The sequence below is a fragment of the Anguilla anguilla genome, chromosome 11, assembly GCF_013347855.1.
Source record: "Anguilla anguilla isolate fAngAng1 chromosome 11, fAngAng1.pri, whole genome shotgun sequence".
Lineage (NCBI taxonomy): Eukaryota > Metazoa > Chordata > Actinopteri > Anguilliformes > Anguillidae > Anguilla > Anguilla anguilla.
Window position 1 is genome coordinate 11,923,811 of NC_049211.1, and position 14,040 is coordinate 11,937,850.

At 49.5% G+C, this 14,040-nt stretch overlaps 1 protein-coding gene across 4 annotated transcripts in view; it reads left to right on the forward strand.

Moving 5' to 3' along the window:
- Window positions 1-14,040, forward strand: part of kcnab2b (potassium voltage-gated channel, shaker-related subfamily, beta member 2 b) — a 110,480-nt gene that overhangs the window by 19,760 nt on the left and 76,680 nt on the right. Inside the window, exon 1 of one of the 4 annotated variants that reach the window (XM_035381549.1) lies at window positions 6,013-6,152. The exons of the other annotated variants lie outside the window; for them this stretch is intronic. The gene's annotated coding sequence lies outside the window, so the exon portion shown is untranslated. Of the gene's footprint in view, window positions 1-6,012; window positions 6,153-14,040 lie in introns of those variants that run through there. 4 annotated transcript variants of the gene reach the window in all.

A 14,040-nucleotide genomic window follows, 5' to 3' on the forward strand; every position in this document is an offset into this window, starting at 1 on the left:
ATGGATAAATCACATTAAGTAATTACTGTTCATTTTTATATGTATTCTCTTCCCTTTTTGCTTCATCACATCTGAATCACATCAGATGTACAGGGCAACCATTTTGTTCACCATTTAAATGTTGCCATTTTGCCAACACTCAGGGTCATTTTAAGTACACTCTGAAGCGCAGTTATATTCAGATTACAATCGGAGGTTTTAGGGAGGAGGTGCTCTACCCCTGTAGTGACAGCTGCCTACCAAAAAAAACCCATAAAGGCGAATATGGATGCACAAGCTTAGCATGCAGTAATTATATAGCTTAATGCCTTCATGTTGTGCTGGCTTGTGATTTTAGGAGCTCATGACTGGGGCCTGATGGGAACTGCAGCTTCTCTGCAGCAGAAGCAGCTTTTTCTGTGCAGCTGCATTTTCGTGTTTTTGAGGAAGACTCGAGTCCCCTGTGCAGCTTTGGCTGTGTGAGTAATAACCCGTGGAGTCTCCCTGCAGGTTGGTAAAATACCATCCTGACTGATGATGGCGTTAAGTGGGTGGGGGGGAGGGAGATCTGGGAATGGTCTAGAATTCCTAATGAAAGTGCCTACAGTGCAGGAAACACCTCCCTGCTTCTCAGAGCTGCTGGTGAGTGTGTAGGAGGCTTGTGAACACTGCCTGCGCTCTTCACTGGTGAGACTGCCTGCTTCCACTGTCCATGAAGGAGAGGAGTAGGGACTCCATGCTGCTGCAGCTCCCAAAGACAGAGCAGCTAACCGCATACACACACATGCACGCACACGTGCACACACTCAGAAGTGCACGTACACATTCAAAAACGAGCTGTTACACTCATGCACACACACACGCGCATGCACACACACTCATACAGACACAAACGTAGAAACACAGTTGCACGCTAGCACCCTTGGACACTTGCATGCACACACATACACATACACGTTTCTCATGCACACAAATGCCTTCCTGTCCCTTGCACATGAGCACATGCATGCACACACAAAAAGGTCTCGGACATGCAGACAAACACAATCGGGCACACGCACGCACACACACACCTGGCCATCTGACTTGCTCACACGCAGACAGCTCCCCCTGACCCACAGACAGGTGGACATACGTGGAGGGTGTGGCTCACTTCAGCAGCACAGAGCTGGAGCCTGCCTGAGCTCTGTAGCCCTGCCTGCTGAGGCCCTTTCCGGCCCTGAGACTGAACCTGACCCACTGGCCTCTGATAACAGCCACGGCCTGTCTGAAGCTTTCACATCACTGCATTAACAGTGCAGAGGCTCCGCCCCCTCAGCGGGATCCAGGTCCCCATCTGCAGCCCGTAGGTTTAAAAAGCAGGGGAAGGAGGAAGGACGGAGCCTCGTCTTCCTCCGCTCTCTCCATCACTGCCAGGGCCGGGCTGCATCTATTTATACATTCAGGAGAAACATGCACAGATGATCTGTCCAGTTTCATACATCCACACGTATGACTCACACGCTCCATCACGGGCTTTTTTTACATGCTTGCATTCTGGTGCAATTTGCCGCAGGGCAGTTTGCCGTCAACTGCTCCTTTAATATTTAACTTGCCTGGCTAATCAACGGCTCTACTACAGGCGCTGTAGAGAAACATTCAGCAGTGGTGGATACATTGCTTCTTCCCTTCAAATCTGGGAGGGATTTAATGCTATTTCTTATGGCTAGTTTTGTGTTCTCCTACCCTGTCATACATTGTTCGATTGTCACTTGAAGGAAAAATAACCAGCCCTTGTCTTGGTATTTCTGTGTTGGTTAGCATTGAGAGATGCTACATGCTCATCAGTGCCGTAGAAGCAGGGAGTGTGGCATGCTGAGGCCTGTCTGTGCTGTAACAGTTCCTGCGCATTATTGCGCTGCTCAGTGTTTGCTATGCTAATGTGTGAAGTGTACTCTCCTGTGGTGTACTTCTGTGCACACCTCGTGTGGGAGTGTGAACCCAGCTCGTGAGCGATCGAGTGGCTGTTAAAATGCGCACGCTCTCTCTCTCCAGAGCCCGCGCCCGCCTCCTTCAGAGCTCTGCTTCGCTCCAGCTGCTCTCGGCCGTGCGATTGTGAGCGCGTCTGCGTGCTCATCTCTGTGCGCGCCTGCCTGTTCAGCTGTGTGTGCGTGTGCATCTGTGTGTGCTTCTGTGTGTGCTTCTGTGCGTACGTCTGCGCATATATGTGTCTGCGTGTGTGTAGTGTGTGTCTGTGTGTGCTTCAACGTGTGAATCTGCATGTGCGTCTGTAAGTGTGTGGCTGTGTGTGTGCGTCTGTGTGTAGTCTGTCTGCGTGTGCTTCAGCGTGCGCACCTACGTGTGTGTGTGCGTGTGCGTCGGTGTGAGTGTGACTGCGTGTGTGTCTGCGTGTGCGTGAGCCTCGTCTCTCATCCCCGTCTGCTCCCTGGCCTCATTGGCTGTGAGACCCGGCTGCTCCCTCTCCTGAAGACCCATGATAGCGCTGTGAGATGGCAGAAATGAGGGATGCAGTTCGGTTCACAAAATCCCTCTCCCCCTCGCCCCCTTGCAACAGAGAGGAGCCACATCCTATTGGTGGGTTAGGTTGGGCAGCTGCGCTGTGATTGGTGGGAAATCAGCTGCAGAGAATTGAGCTACGGCTTTACTCAGCAGTAAGTCTTTCGGCCTCCCTCATCTGTTTGGCCCTCTCCTTGTGTTTTCTGTTTCTTTCTCTCCCTCTGTCACTCTCTTCTTTCTCTCTGCATCTATCTCTCTCCTGCCTTTTTTTCAGCACTCCAGGCGTAGCTGGAAGCTCTGGCACAGACGTGTGGGGTGGACTGTAATTGGAGCTTCAGAATTTAACGACCAAATTCCTTTCGTTTCTACCTAATGACAAACACTTTCCAAACGCTGTGCGTAATGCGTTGGAACGCATTAAGAACACAAATCACAGGCATATCTGTTATATGGGAGGATGTGTATGTTCTGCACATGCTCTGTACAGAATAACTGGGAGCCTTGGAGCTTGTTTACCAAAAGTTAATTGAAGGATGTGGCTCACACGGGAAAGCAAACATGCATAATTAAGCATCTGTTCCCTAATTATGTTTTAATGATTGATTACTTTATTAATGACTTCGTATATTTTGACTGGGTGGCACACCGATTCAGCCGAGTGCACATGGCGTTTTGCCCCTGATGTCTGCATGGTAGGCTTCTGTGGAAGTAGGAACACGCCATCATGAGTAACCACTTCCCTGAAACATCCAGTACTTGACAGAGACCAGCCTTGTGTTGCCAGGTTTTTTTTGTAAAAATGTCACTCCAGCAACATTCAGGCCTACTTATTTAGCATTTGCAACATTAGTAACGTTCAGACAAATTTAGCATTAGCAATATTCAGGCAAACTTAGTTGCACTGCACTGGATGTGTTATGGTGAGATTCTGACTTGTCTGCATCCTGCTTACATACCGACAGGAGGCAGAGGATAAGAGGAAGAGAGATAGGAGAAGACGGGGAGAGGTGGAGGAGGTGGAGTGCAGGAAGAAGAGGTGGAAGAGAGGAGGAGGAGAACGTAAAGAGAAGTGGAAGAGCGGAGGGGGGGAGGTGGAGGAGAACAGGCAGAGAGGTGGAAGAGTGGAGGGGGAGAGGTGGAGGAGAACAGGCAGAGAGGTGGAAGAGTGGAGGGGGAGAGGTGGAGGAGAACAGGCAGAGAGGTGGACGACAGGAGGGGGAGAGGTGGAGGAGAGCAGAAAGAGAGGTGGACGACAGGAGGGTGAGAGCTGCAGGAGCAGAGGGAGACTCCGTGTGGGCCAGCCTGGTGGCCAGGCACACGTTGGGCTGGAAGGTCAGGGCGGACATTGCAGTGGCGGGATCCCTGCCAGCGCTGATTCAGCCTTTTCAGCAGCATCTCCATCAGTCCGCCACGCTGATTATGTGCAAAGGACAGTAGCTGTCATGGCAGTGTTTGCTTACTGTCATAAAGGCACTTTTCATAAGTCACTTTGAGTGAACGCTTCTGCCAAATGGCTCCATTGTGAAAGGTGAATTTGACATGGTCCCAGAGGAGCGAAGGCAGGTGTACTGAAGGGCTTAAAAAGGTTTTAGTTTCAGGGGAAAGATGGGCGTTTACCTGTCACGTTTGTTTCAGATTTGGTTCTCTGGTTACAGCGTGCCCTGGGCCTCTTGTGTCAGTCGTCTGCCAGCTATAACATCTTAACTGCGGGCTGCAGGTCGTATTGTTCCCTGTGATGTTCTGTGTACTTCAGTCTCTCAAGATCAATGGAAGCTTTTGTTAAACGGCTAATTCAATTAGGTGAAAGGCCCCCCAGTAATATGAAACAGACAAACATTAAAGGGCACCCACAGTCTGTTTTCATAAATACCTTCAGACAGTTTGCCCTAGTGTGGCTTACAGCTATTATATCTGTTTCATCCAGACTGACTTCAGACCTTTACAATCACTCACATGAATATACAGTAATGAAGTCAGATTCCAGGCTTTCTTGCACCAGACCCGTTTCCCTTTGTTGTTTCCTGGTCCTTTTTAAGCCACAGAAGCGCAGTAATTCCCTGACTCCATTTTACCTTTTCTCTTTTAACTGTTGCCCCCCAGACAAATCCGATGGGTTTCGTTTATTGAAATTGTCTGTGCATTATATTATATGAGTGTGTTGCAAAGTCTGGCCCGTGCGTGCCTTTTGAATGGAGTCGTATTAATGTGTACGCATAGCTGCTGTTATTTTTTTGGACAGAAGCACACGGCAGTGCTCATAAATATAGATTTGATGTGGGAACTCAACAGAAAAGCCACTGACTCTGCATTACTCTGCAGGGTGGTGTCTGGAACCGACTCTTTCAGGGGGGAAGTGAACATTCGACACATCGTGAGCAGCAGCGCACTGCACTCTGTCCAATTTCAGATTTGGATTTCAGCAGCAGGGGAAGTGGGAATGTCAGTGGAGATTGCTGTTAACCGCAAATCTGTATGGTTTTTTTTGTCCTCTAAGACTGTGTGGATACGCTTATAAATACGTTACAGTATACAACATCTCAACATGTTTTCCAGTTCTTCAGGATTGGAATTTGTTTGGAATATTTATGATTTCATCATTAAAAATATGTCAAAATAAAATTGGTGTCACTGCATGTTAAGTTTTTGAATCAAATTACAGGAACTATTGGCGAGGCGGTGCTCATTGCGCTCCACATGTAAGGCTGATTTAAGGCCGGTCGCACACAGCGGAGCCTGACCTGTAGGCTAATTAGCTCGCTGGCGGTGCGCGCGGTCGGGAGATCCACGGAGAACCGCGGAGATCCGGCACCGCGGCCTGGCGTGAATCAGCTCAGGGCGCGGCTTTACGGGCTCATGATCGGCCGATGTGACGCGCGCGCGAGGATCGAGGAGACGCGCGTCGTCGGGAGGGACAGCGTGCCGTAGTACACGCGCCAGAGGTGCGCCCAGGTGCCGATAATAAAACACGGCGGCGCAAGCGGGCCGTCCCGTGTGTGCGTGTGCTGGGATCGCCCGCTGATTAATGCCGCAGCCTGTGGATTTATAGACCCCGGGGGGGCGGGGCTGGAGATGAACTGCGCTAGCGTAGACGGTACGGGAGCGGCAGGATCGCTGCACCAGCGGCTATCTGCAGGTCACTGCTGGAGAGTCGGGTTTTTAGCGGGGAAGAAGCATTTAACATTTCTGCCAATTTGATGCAGATCCACCTATCAGGGTACTCCACAGGAAACGATCCCAATAGAGCATTGTTGCCCATTAAACATTGTGTTAAATGGGAGTTTATCTTCAGCTTGTGTTTGGCTCAAAATGCATATATGATAGTGATAGTGTACATATAGTAATAAACATATAGTGGCAATACTGTAATACTTATATGAGAACTGCAAATATATAATGAACATATATTGTACAATGACATAGAAAACATGAGAGATGATACACTGCTAAAACGAATTGAATTCTCATTAGTCATTCTGAAAGTAACAGGGCTGACCGAGGCTTGTCTGTGCAGAGGTCCCGCGGCTCTGCGTTCGCGGCAGCACAGCGCGGTGCGTGTCGCGTTTGACGGAGAACGCCGCTGAAGGCGTCAGTTTGAGGCGTGCGCGCGGTGACGCGTTGCAGATGACGCACTGCTGTCCTCACAGCACATCTCCGGGGTCCCTGCTACAGCGGATGAGGTATGCACACCGCGTGTTTCACTGCGGTTTCCGTATTACACTACGGATGTTGGCAGAGAGACTCTGCCTTCCTGGGTTTCCTCCACTGACTATTTTTACCGTTGGCTGAAAAGGTAGAAGAGACGGAAGTGTAGGTTAAACTGTTGTAGATTTGAATTTGCTGAATATTTAAAGTGCCCTATGCTTCTTGCTACTGAGGGAATCATTGACCTTTGTTCATTTACACAGTAGTCCCCTCTTCTAAACATCAGGGGCACAGCATAGCAATGATGCTAAAACAGGTGTATTGCTAATCGATTCTGCTACTGTACCAGGTGTTTTTCATCGTGTATGTGTTTGCGAGGGGTTAAATACCCGCAGGTGTAGAGTGTTTAAATGGGCAGCAGTGGAGGATCCAGCCCTGTTATTTATTGCTGGGTATATTTTAAGCCCTGGAGGTGGTAAATATCCTTCTTGGGGAATTTTTTTTACAGCTGGTGACAGAATACAGGCTGGGGGCAAAAACTGTGTTCTATGTCTGTGTGCGTGTGTGCACGTGCCTGTGTGTGCACGTGCATGTGTGCATGTGCACATGTAGGCTATATGCCTGTGTGTGCATGTGTGCGTGTGCGTGCGTGTACGCATGTGCGTTCATGTTTGTGTGTGCATTTATGTGTGCTCGCATGTGTGCATGTGCGTGCAGGCGTGTGTGTGTGCGCGCGCGTGTGCGTGTGTGTGAGACTCCTGGCTGGGGTTCGGGTCTTGCTGTGCAGCAGGCTGTATCAGTAGGTAGCTCTGTGGGCGAGTACAGGTTGTACAGAGCATCGCTGTGGTGATCTGGCTCCTACTCTTGTATGAAGTCCCACTTCCTCTGTGACCTTCAGGGTGACAGTGAAGGTCATTATGTACTTATAATGTTTGTATTTGAAACTATTTGAATTGAAGTAACTGAATGTAAAAACCTTGTTTCTTATGGCCTTAATGGTAAGATTAACAGAACAGCATTTATCTCCTGTGGCTATTGAAGTAGAATAAAACATCAGTAATAGTCTTTGTAGCTTTAACAGTTAGCTGTAAGATTAGCAGCACTGGTTTCGCTCAATGCTGCTCTGTGTGAAGTGTATGTAACGGCTGCGCTGTGTAGCGTAGGGTGGCTACGCTAAGGCGCTGTGTAGCCTTAGCGTGTTTTCATTGGTGCAGAGCAGAAGAGGGCGGTGAGATGAGGCTGCGTTTGTGTGGGCACGGTGCGGCGTGGTGCTGTGGGGCTGAGATTGCGCTGAAGGAGGAATTCAGCGCTCCGCCACGGCCCGCACGAGCGCACTAGCGAGCGTCAGGACGGGCGCGCACGCCCGGGCCTAAAGGCTCCGTCAGGCCTCGGCGGAGAAGAATGGCCGGCGGAGGCCTGAGCCGTGGAATGAGGCACTAATCTGTGTGCTCTGCGTCGGGCTGAGTTATGTGCTCGCTGTAATCCCCTTCAGACACCAGCTCTTCCTCTGCAGGCTCCTGTGGAGTGTGACCAGAGGAACCCATCTCTCTCACTCTCTCTCTCGCTTTCTTTCTCTCTCTGTCTCGCTTGATTTCGCTTCTCTTTTTCTTGCTCTCTCTCACTCACTCTCACACTCTCTCTCCATCTCTCTTAGCCTCTCTCTGCCTCTTCCTCTTTCTTTCTCTCTTTGCCCATCTCCCTCTCTGCCTCTCTCTTTCTCTTTCTGTCTGTCTGTCTGTTTCTTCTCTGTCCTTTCTCCCTAATCTCTTTCCTCTGCCACTCTCTCCTCCCTGTTTCTCTCCTGTTTCTGCTACCTCTCCTCGCTTTATGTCCAGCTCACTGAAGGAGGGTAATTCTTTGATGAAAGGCACTCCCCTGTCTTATTCTTTTTTTTTTCCTTTGTCCTGTCTTCTCCTGGCTCTGGTGATTATTAGTGTAGCTTTAATAGAACGTGAGCCAGGCCGTATCAGCGCTCAGCAAATTACCACCTTCTTTCACTTCTTAAAATCCACACGCAACGAGGAGAGTTGCAATTAAGGCCTGCTGTAGGAAATTATACAGAATACTTAATTGATCTCATTTACCAAAATCTGCACCCTGTTTTAATTTGTGCGCCCCAGGTGTACATATGCAAATCACATCCTAATAGCGACTTTGACCCATTGTGATCGTTTAGTAAGCCTGTGACCCAGTAGCGACTGTTTTTGCATTTGAATAGCAGTCCTTCAGTAAATCCGGCCCTCAGGATGTGGGGGTATTAGTGACTCTCTCGTACAGCTTCTAAGATTATATGACACTTCCAAATGAATCTGCGTAAAGGCCGTTGGTTTGAATTGGGTACATATCTTTGATGCTGGTGTATTTAAAGCCCTCTGTGAATGATGGTATCCACATTACTGTCCCTTCCAGTACACATTGTATACATTTCACCTCTTCCACCACTGTCAGCGTGTGTCAGACAGGTGTTACACTTGGAGGAGATGATCTTGGATTCAAACTGATGTGGATGCCTGGAAGGCTAAACAAGAGACTGCCCTGAACAGCAGTGTCTTACACGCGCACACACACACACACACACACACACACAGACCTGCCCTGATCATGACCTCTCACCTCTGACAGGACAAACACTGCTGCATCTGTGTGAAAGCCAGCCTGCCTTTCTGATTATCCCGCAGGGCTGATGCAAGCATATATTTGCACATGTGGGTGTGTGTGCGTGCGGGTACATGCGTGTGTGCGTGTGTGTGCCTGTGTGTGTGTGTGTGTCAGGCTGGATACAGCACTGGATGTAGGCTGTGGGCTAAATGACTTTAGGCTTAGATGACTCTAGGTTAAAATGGCTGAATGCTCTGTGCTTCTCATTAAGCCTCTTGCATTCTTATGTTCGAACTGCTCTCAGCCCACGTTTCCACTGCGGAGCTGGAGCCAGACTCATGCAGGCTGTGTCCAGAGCTGCAACCAGGACAGCAGCGCAGTGTCACACACAACCCAGTTCCAGATTAAACAGTCCTGTTTTCTCAACAGTGGGAAAGGGCTATAATGAGCCAGTCTGGTTCCAGCTCTACAGTGGGAAAGGGCTATAGTGAGCTAGCCTGGTTCCAGCTCTACAGTGGGAAAGGGCTATAGTGAGCTAACCTGGTTCCAGCTTTACAGTGGGAAAGGGCTGTAGTGAGCTAACCTGGTTCCAGCTCTATAGCAGATCAGGAGTGCAACCTTGCGGCTTGTTTGCCTTAAATAAGTGTATCCGTTAGTTGTATGTTAAGCAGTAACTGTCCCCACATTGGAAAGCAGAGCCCATTATTTGAACTGGAGGTGAGAGGATAATCTTCCACCCCCTGACCTGGAGCTTTCAGCAGCGACCTCACGTTCAGGAGCTTCACTTATCGGCTGCTGTGCTTTGAAACCTGACTGCCAGGCAGGGGGAACTCGCATATGCACAGGCACACACTCGCACGCACTTTCACTACACACATACACGCACCCACGCACAAACACACATATACATTCATGCATGCATGCAAACCCACGCACAGCCTCGTACACTACACACGCACGCGCACACACACACTACACACAAACACACACACACACACACAAACACACCACTGATGTCAGCACAGTTTATCAGAGAGGATGCTACATTGCTCAGGTCAGAGCTTCTTCATGGCCCTCTGACCCTCTGATGTCACCTCCCTGTGGTTCACTAAAGCTTCCATTCTTTAGTGCCCTACACAGATTACTACTGCACAGAGCACTGCACAGACCACTCCTATAACCCCTTCCCCATGTTTCCCTAAAGCACGCGCACACACACACGCACCAATCTACGGAGAACTGCACAAACCCAATACAATTTGCGCATTCAGACATACTTTAGCTGTTGCAGAAGTTGCGGTGTAAAGCACTGGTTAAAGAACCGTATATAATGCAATCTGAAGGACAATAGGCTTAAGTAGAGCACTCTCTTTGCAGTTTCCCAGTGTTTTATCCGTTTCTTGGCTGGTTATTGGATTGTGAGTAGCTTTTGTGAATAGCATTACCGATTAAGCTGAAGGGTTGCTGCTGCAGTTTCCTGGGCAGCATTAGTTGCAGTGTCAGGTTTCCTAATAAGGACAGTGCTGAGAAATCCATTTAGTAACATGAGATGCGTATAAAGTACATTGATTACACGGAAAAGGTGCCCGTCTGTTTTCCTGTCAAGTTTTTCGAGGTTCACCTGGGCGTGTGGCGCTTTAAAGAGAACAAACTTCCCTCGGATGGGCTTTTGTTCCATGCAGCGGTGTATGATTCACTTAGACACTGTACAATTACTGTGTCAGAGTCGGCTCCAAAACGGAATAATGGACGTGCTGCTGATTCACCTGCTCTATCAGTGCTTAAGTAGGCGTGCCTCATTATGCAAAGGACAAGTGGGTAAAATGCAGGCCTCCTCTCAGTGGAGGGGGGCGGTCTGCGCATACTTACCTCAGGTAAGGGCATGCAGCGCATCCCCGAGTGTGGGCTGGGTGAAGCAGGCGGGTCTGATGCTGATGCAGCGCTGGTAGGCCAGGCTTTGGTAAATTGTTGCGGGATGTTGACCCAGTTTCTCGTTAATATTAGTGTTGTGGGTGGCCTGTGGGTCTGCCATTTCTGAGAAGCAGGCCTGATGTAAGGCCTTTAAGTGTCTTTAAGCATGTATATGTGCATTACGGTGTGGTAAGTAACCCTGGTAAGTGCTATTACTGACTGCACGAGCCTCTGTCTCCATGTGGTGAGTGAGTCTGGGGTGGAGAGGAGGATGAGAACACTGCGGAGAGGGGGAGGGAGAGAGAGGAGAGGATCTGATATTTCCCTGCTCAAGTCAGAATTCCTCTTCTCTGGGGGTGCCTGGGCGCACGATGACCATTACCGCTCAATATTCCCTGCTTCCGCCACCCCCCCCCCCCCTCCCCTCTTCCATACTGTTTCATTGCTTTAGATCTGTTGCATTTTATTTTCCTCCTGAAACATCCGCACTGCACCCTCACCCCCCAGTGTGAAGACAGGGCAGTGGAGGAGAGGAGGGGGGAGAAGACAGGAGAGGAAGGAGGAGGAGATGAAATGAGGTGGGGGGAGAGCAGAGGAGGAGAGAGGAAAGGAAAGGAGAGATAGCAATGATCAACGATTACCAGTGGGCTGTACTAGGGAGTGTCGCAATTCAAGACCCTCTGAGCCCCATTCCGTTGATTCTCAAATTGAGGAGCACTTGTTCCCCACCCCACCACTAATCTCTAGCCCTGCAGCGTTACCCGTGGGTGCTGTGCTCTGCACAGCCTGCTGAGGCCTGGCTGGCAGCGGCGCCGATGGCAGCGGAACTCCACCGGGCCGGCGGCGGCCGCGCCGCACCGCATTGCAGCAGCGCGTTAGCATCCCGCCAGCAGTGAGCTGCGCTTCTCCCCCAGCGCCGCAGCGTCCTGACCCACAGCCTGGGCGCAGAGCGCAGTGAGTTAAGCTGGAGAGCGCACTGCTGACCGACTGCTTGTCCTCCTGAAGGGACAGCGGTCCGCCTGCCTGAGCACAGCTCGCAGAGCACAGTGAGTTAAGCTGCAGAGCGCGCTGTGGACCGACTGCTCGTCCTCCTCAAGGGACAGCGGTCCGCCTGCTGCTGGGGTCTGGGAGGTGCCCTGTACAGGCCTGTCTGCATGCTCAGCCTGTGGTATATTAACTAGCATACTGCATACTTTCTCTGAGTAGTGAACACAGACATTGAGCACTTACAGTGGTAAGTGGTGATCAACCTGTAATTTGGGGTTGCTGTTGTAAATTAATGCTGGGGCTATTGTTGATATTTTAATGGTGGAATAATTAAAATTTTAGGGACTTCTAGGCAAGAAATTGTATGAAGTGCAAATCTTACTGAGGCTATTTTCAACTTACTTACTGTAAATATATATACAGTATATATATATATATATATATATATGTACACACACATTCACATATTTTTTTTTTAGTGAAGGATATGAGATGTAGAAATGCGGGGATGTTCCCTCCTTCTACCTTCTCTACACGGCAGTCAGAGGAACTGAGCAGAGCACTGGGAATGCTTTCTTGGACATTATTCAGTGTGACTGCCATTTAAAATGTGTAAAGTGAAAACATAACAGTAATATGTCTTTTCTAATTACCGGCAAAGTGCGATGTGTCATAACAGCATGCAGCTGCTGTGGGTAAGGTGTTGAGTGGGTTGCGTGCTTGTGTGGGGATGTAGACGGCCGTTCAGAGAGGTCAGTCCCCTTGATAATGAAGTGAGGGGGTTCCTCTGCGTGACACGACTGGAATCGATAATGAAACATCGCGTTCAGAGGCTTAGAAATGGCCCCGATTTAGCCAAAACTGCTGGAGTCTGTTACCGTCTGCCACTTGCTGGATTCAGGCTAGGTCTTTCCCCGTTCTCCTGCTTCCTGCCTTCCTGTAAATTGTCTTTGTAACTGTGACTCTGTAAAAAGCATAAAATTGAATTAAACTGAATTATGCAAGTTAGTAAAAATGTAGCACTTCCTGCAATGCTGTGATAATTCAGGGTAAACCATAGGCCTGGGTGAAGCCATATAATGTGATTGCAAGGCACTCCATCAGGAAACAAACTTGCCACACACATGCTCTCACACATGCACACACTCACTCACACCCATGCGCACGCACACACACATGCTCACACATCCACACACACACACACACATGCTCACACACACACACGCACATGCACACACTCACTCGCACCCATGCGCACGCACACACACATGCTCACACATCCACACACACACATGCTTATACACACACACACACACACACACACATGCTCACACACGCACACTCACACACACACACGCACATGCACACACTCACTCGCACCCATGTGCACGCATACACACATGCTTACACATCCACACACACATGCTTATACACACACACACACACACACACACACACATGCTCACACACGCACACACACACACACACACACACACACACAGAATGGGATTCAGACTGAGAAACCGAAGCTGTAGGAGTCCTTGAGAGGGGAAGATGTTCTGGCTGACGTGAGCCGGTGCTTTCAGGAGAAGGTCACCCTCTCGCCGGCCAGCGTTAGCCGCCAGCTCCCGCGCGCGAGGCTCACAGACTTAATGAATCGTAAAATTGACGGGCTCAGAATAAGCTGGAAATAATGCCGTCTTCCACAGACCCCCGCGTGACGAAGGCCCTCTACTGTCCCAACACCGAAGGACTGCGCGACCTTCCTGTGTCATTGCCAGCTATGCTCCAGTTCTCATCACTTAAACTGCCTGTGTGTGTGCGCGCATACGTGTGTGTGAGTGTGTGTGTGTATGCGACTGCGCGTGCGAATGTGTGTGTTACATTACATTACATTACATTATAGGCATTTAGCTGACGCTCTTATCCAGAGCGACTTACAACAGTGTAACCAAACTCAGGATCAAGTCCACTTAAGTCCATTGAATAAAATGTAGATAAAAAGCCTTTACTATAGTAGCATACAGTAAGGAGAAACAAGATAGTCTGAACCAAAAAATTTTTTTTTTTTTTTTTTTTTTTTTTTTTTTATAGTTATGGGAGAGGGTTTAGGGAAGAGGAGAGAGGTATACAGAGAAGAGGTGCGTCTTGAGTTTCCGTTTGAAGGTGCTCAGACACTCTGCTGTTCTGACCTCCACTGGAAGATCGTTCCACCATCGTGGGGCCAGAACTGCAAAGAGTCGAGACCTTGTTGCTGCTCGTGTAGGGGGAGGAATCAGCCGCCCTGTAGTAGCCGATCGGAGCGATCTGGCCGGCTTGTAGGGTCTGATCATCTTCTGCAGATAACCAGGAGCTGACCCCTTGACTGCTTGGAAAGCAAGCACCAGTGTCTTAAACCGGATGCGAGCTTGCACTGGTAGCCAGTGG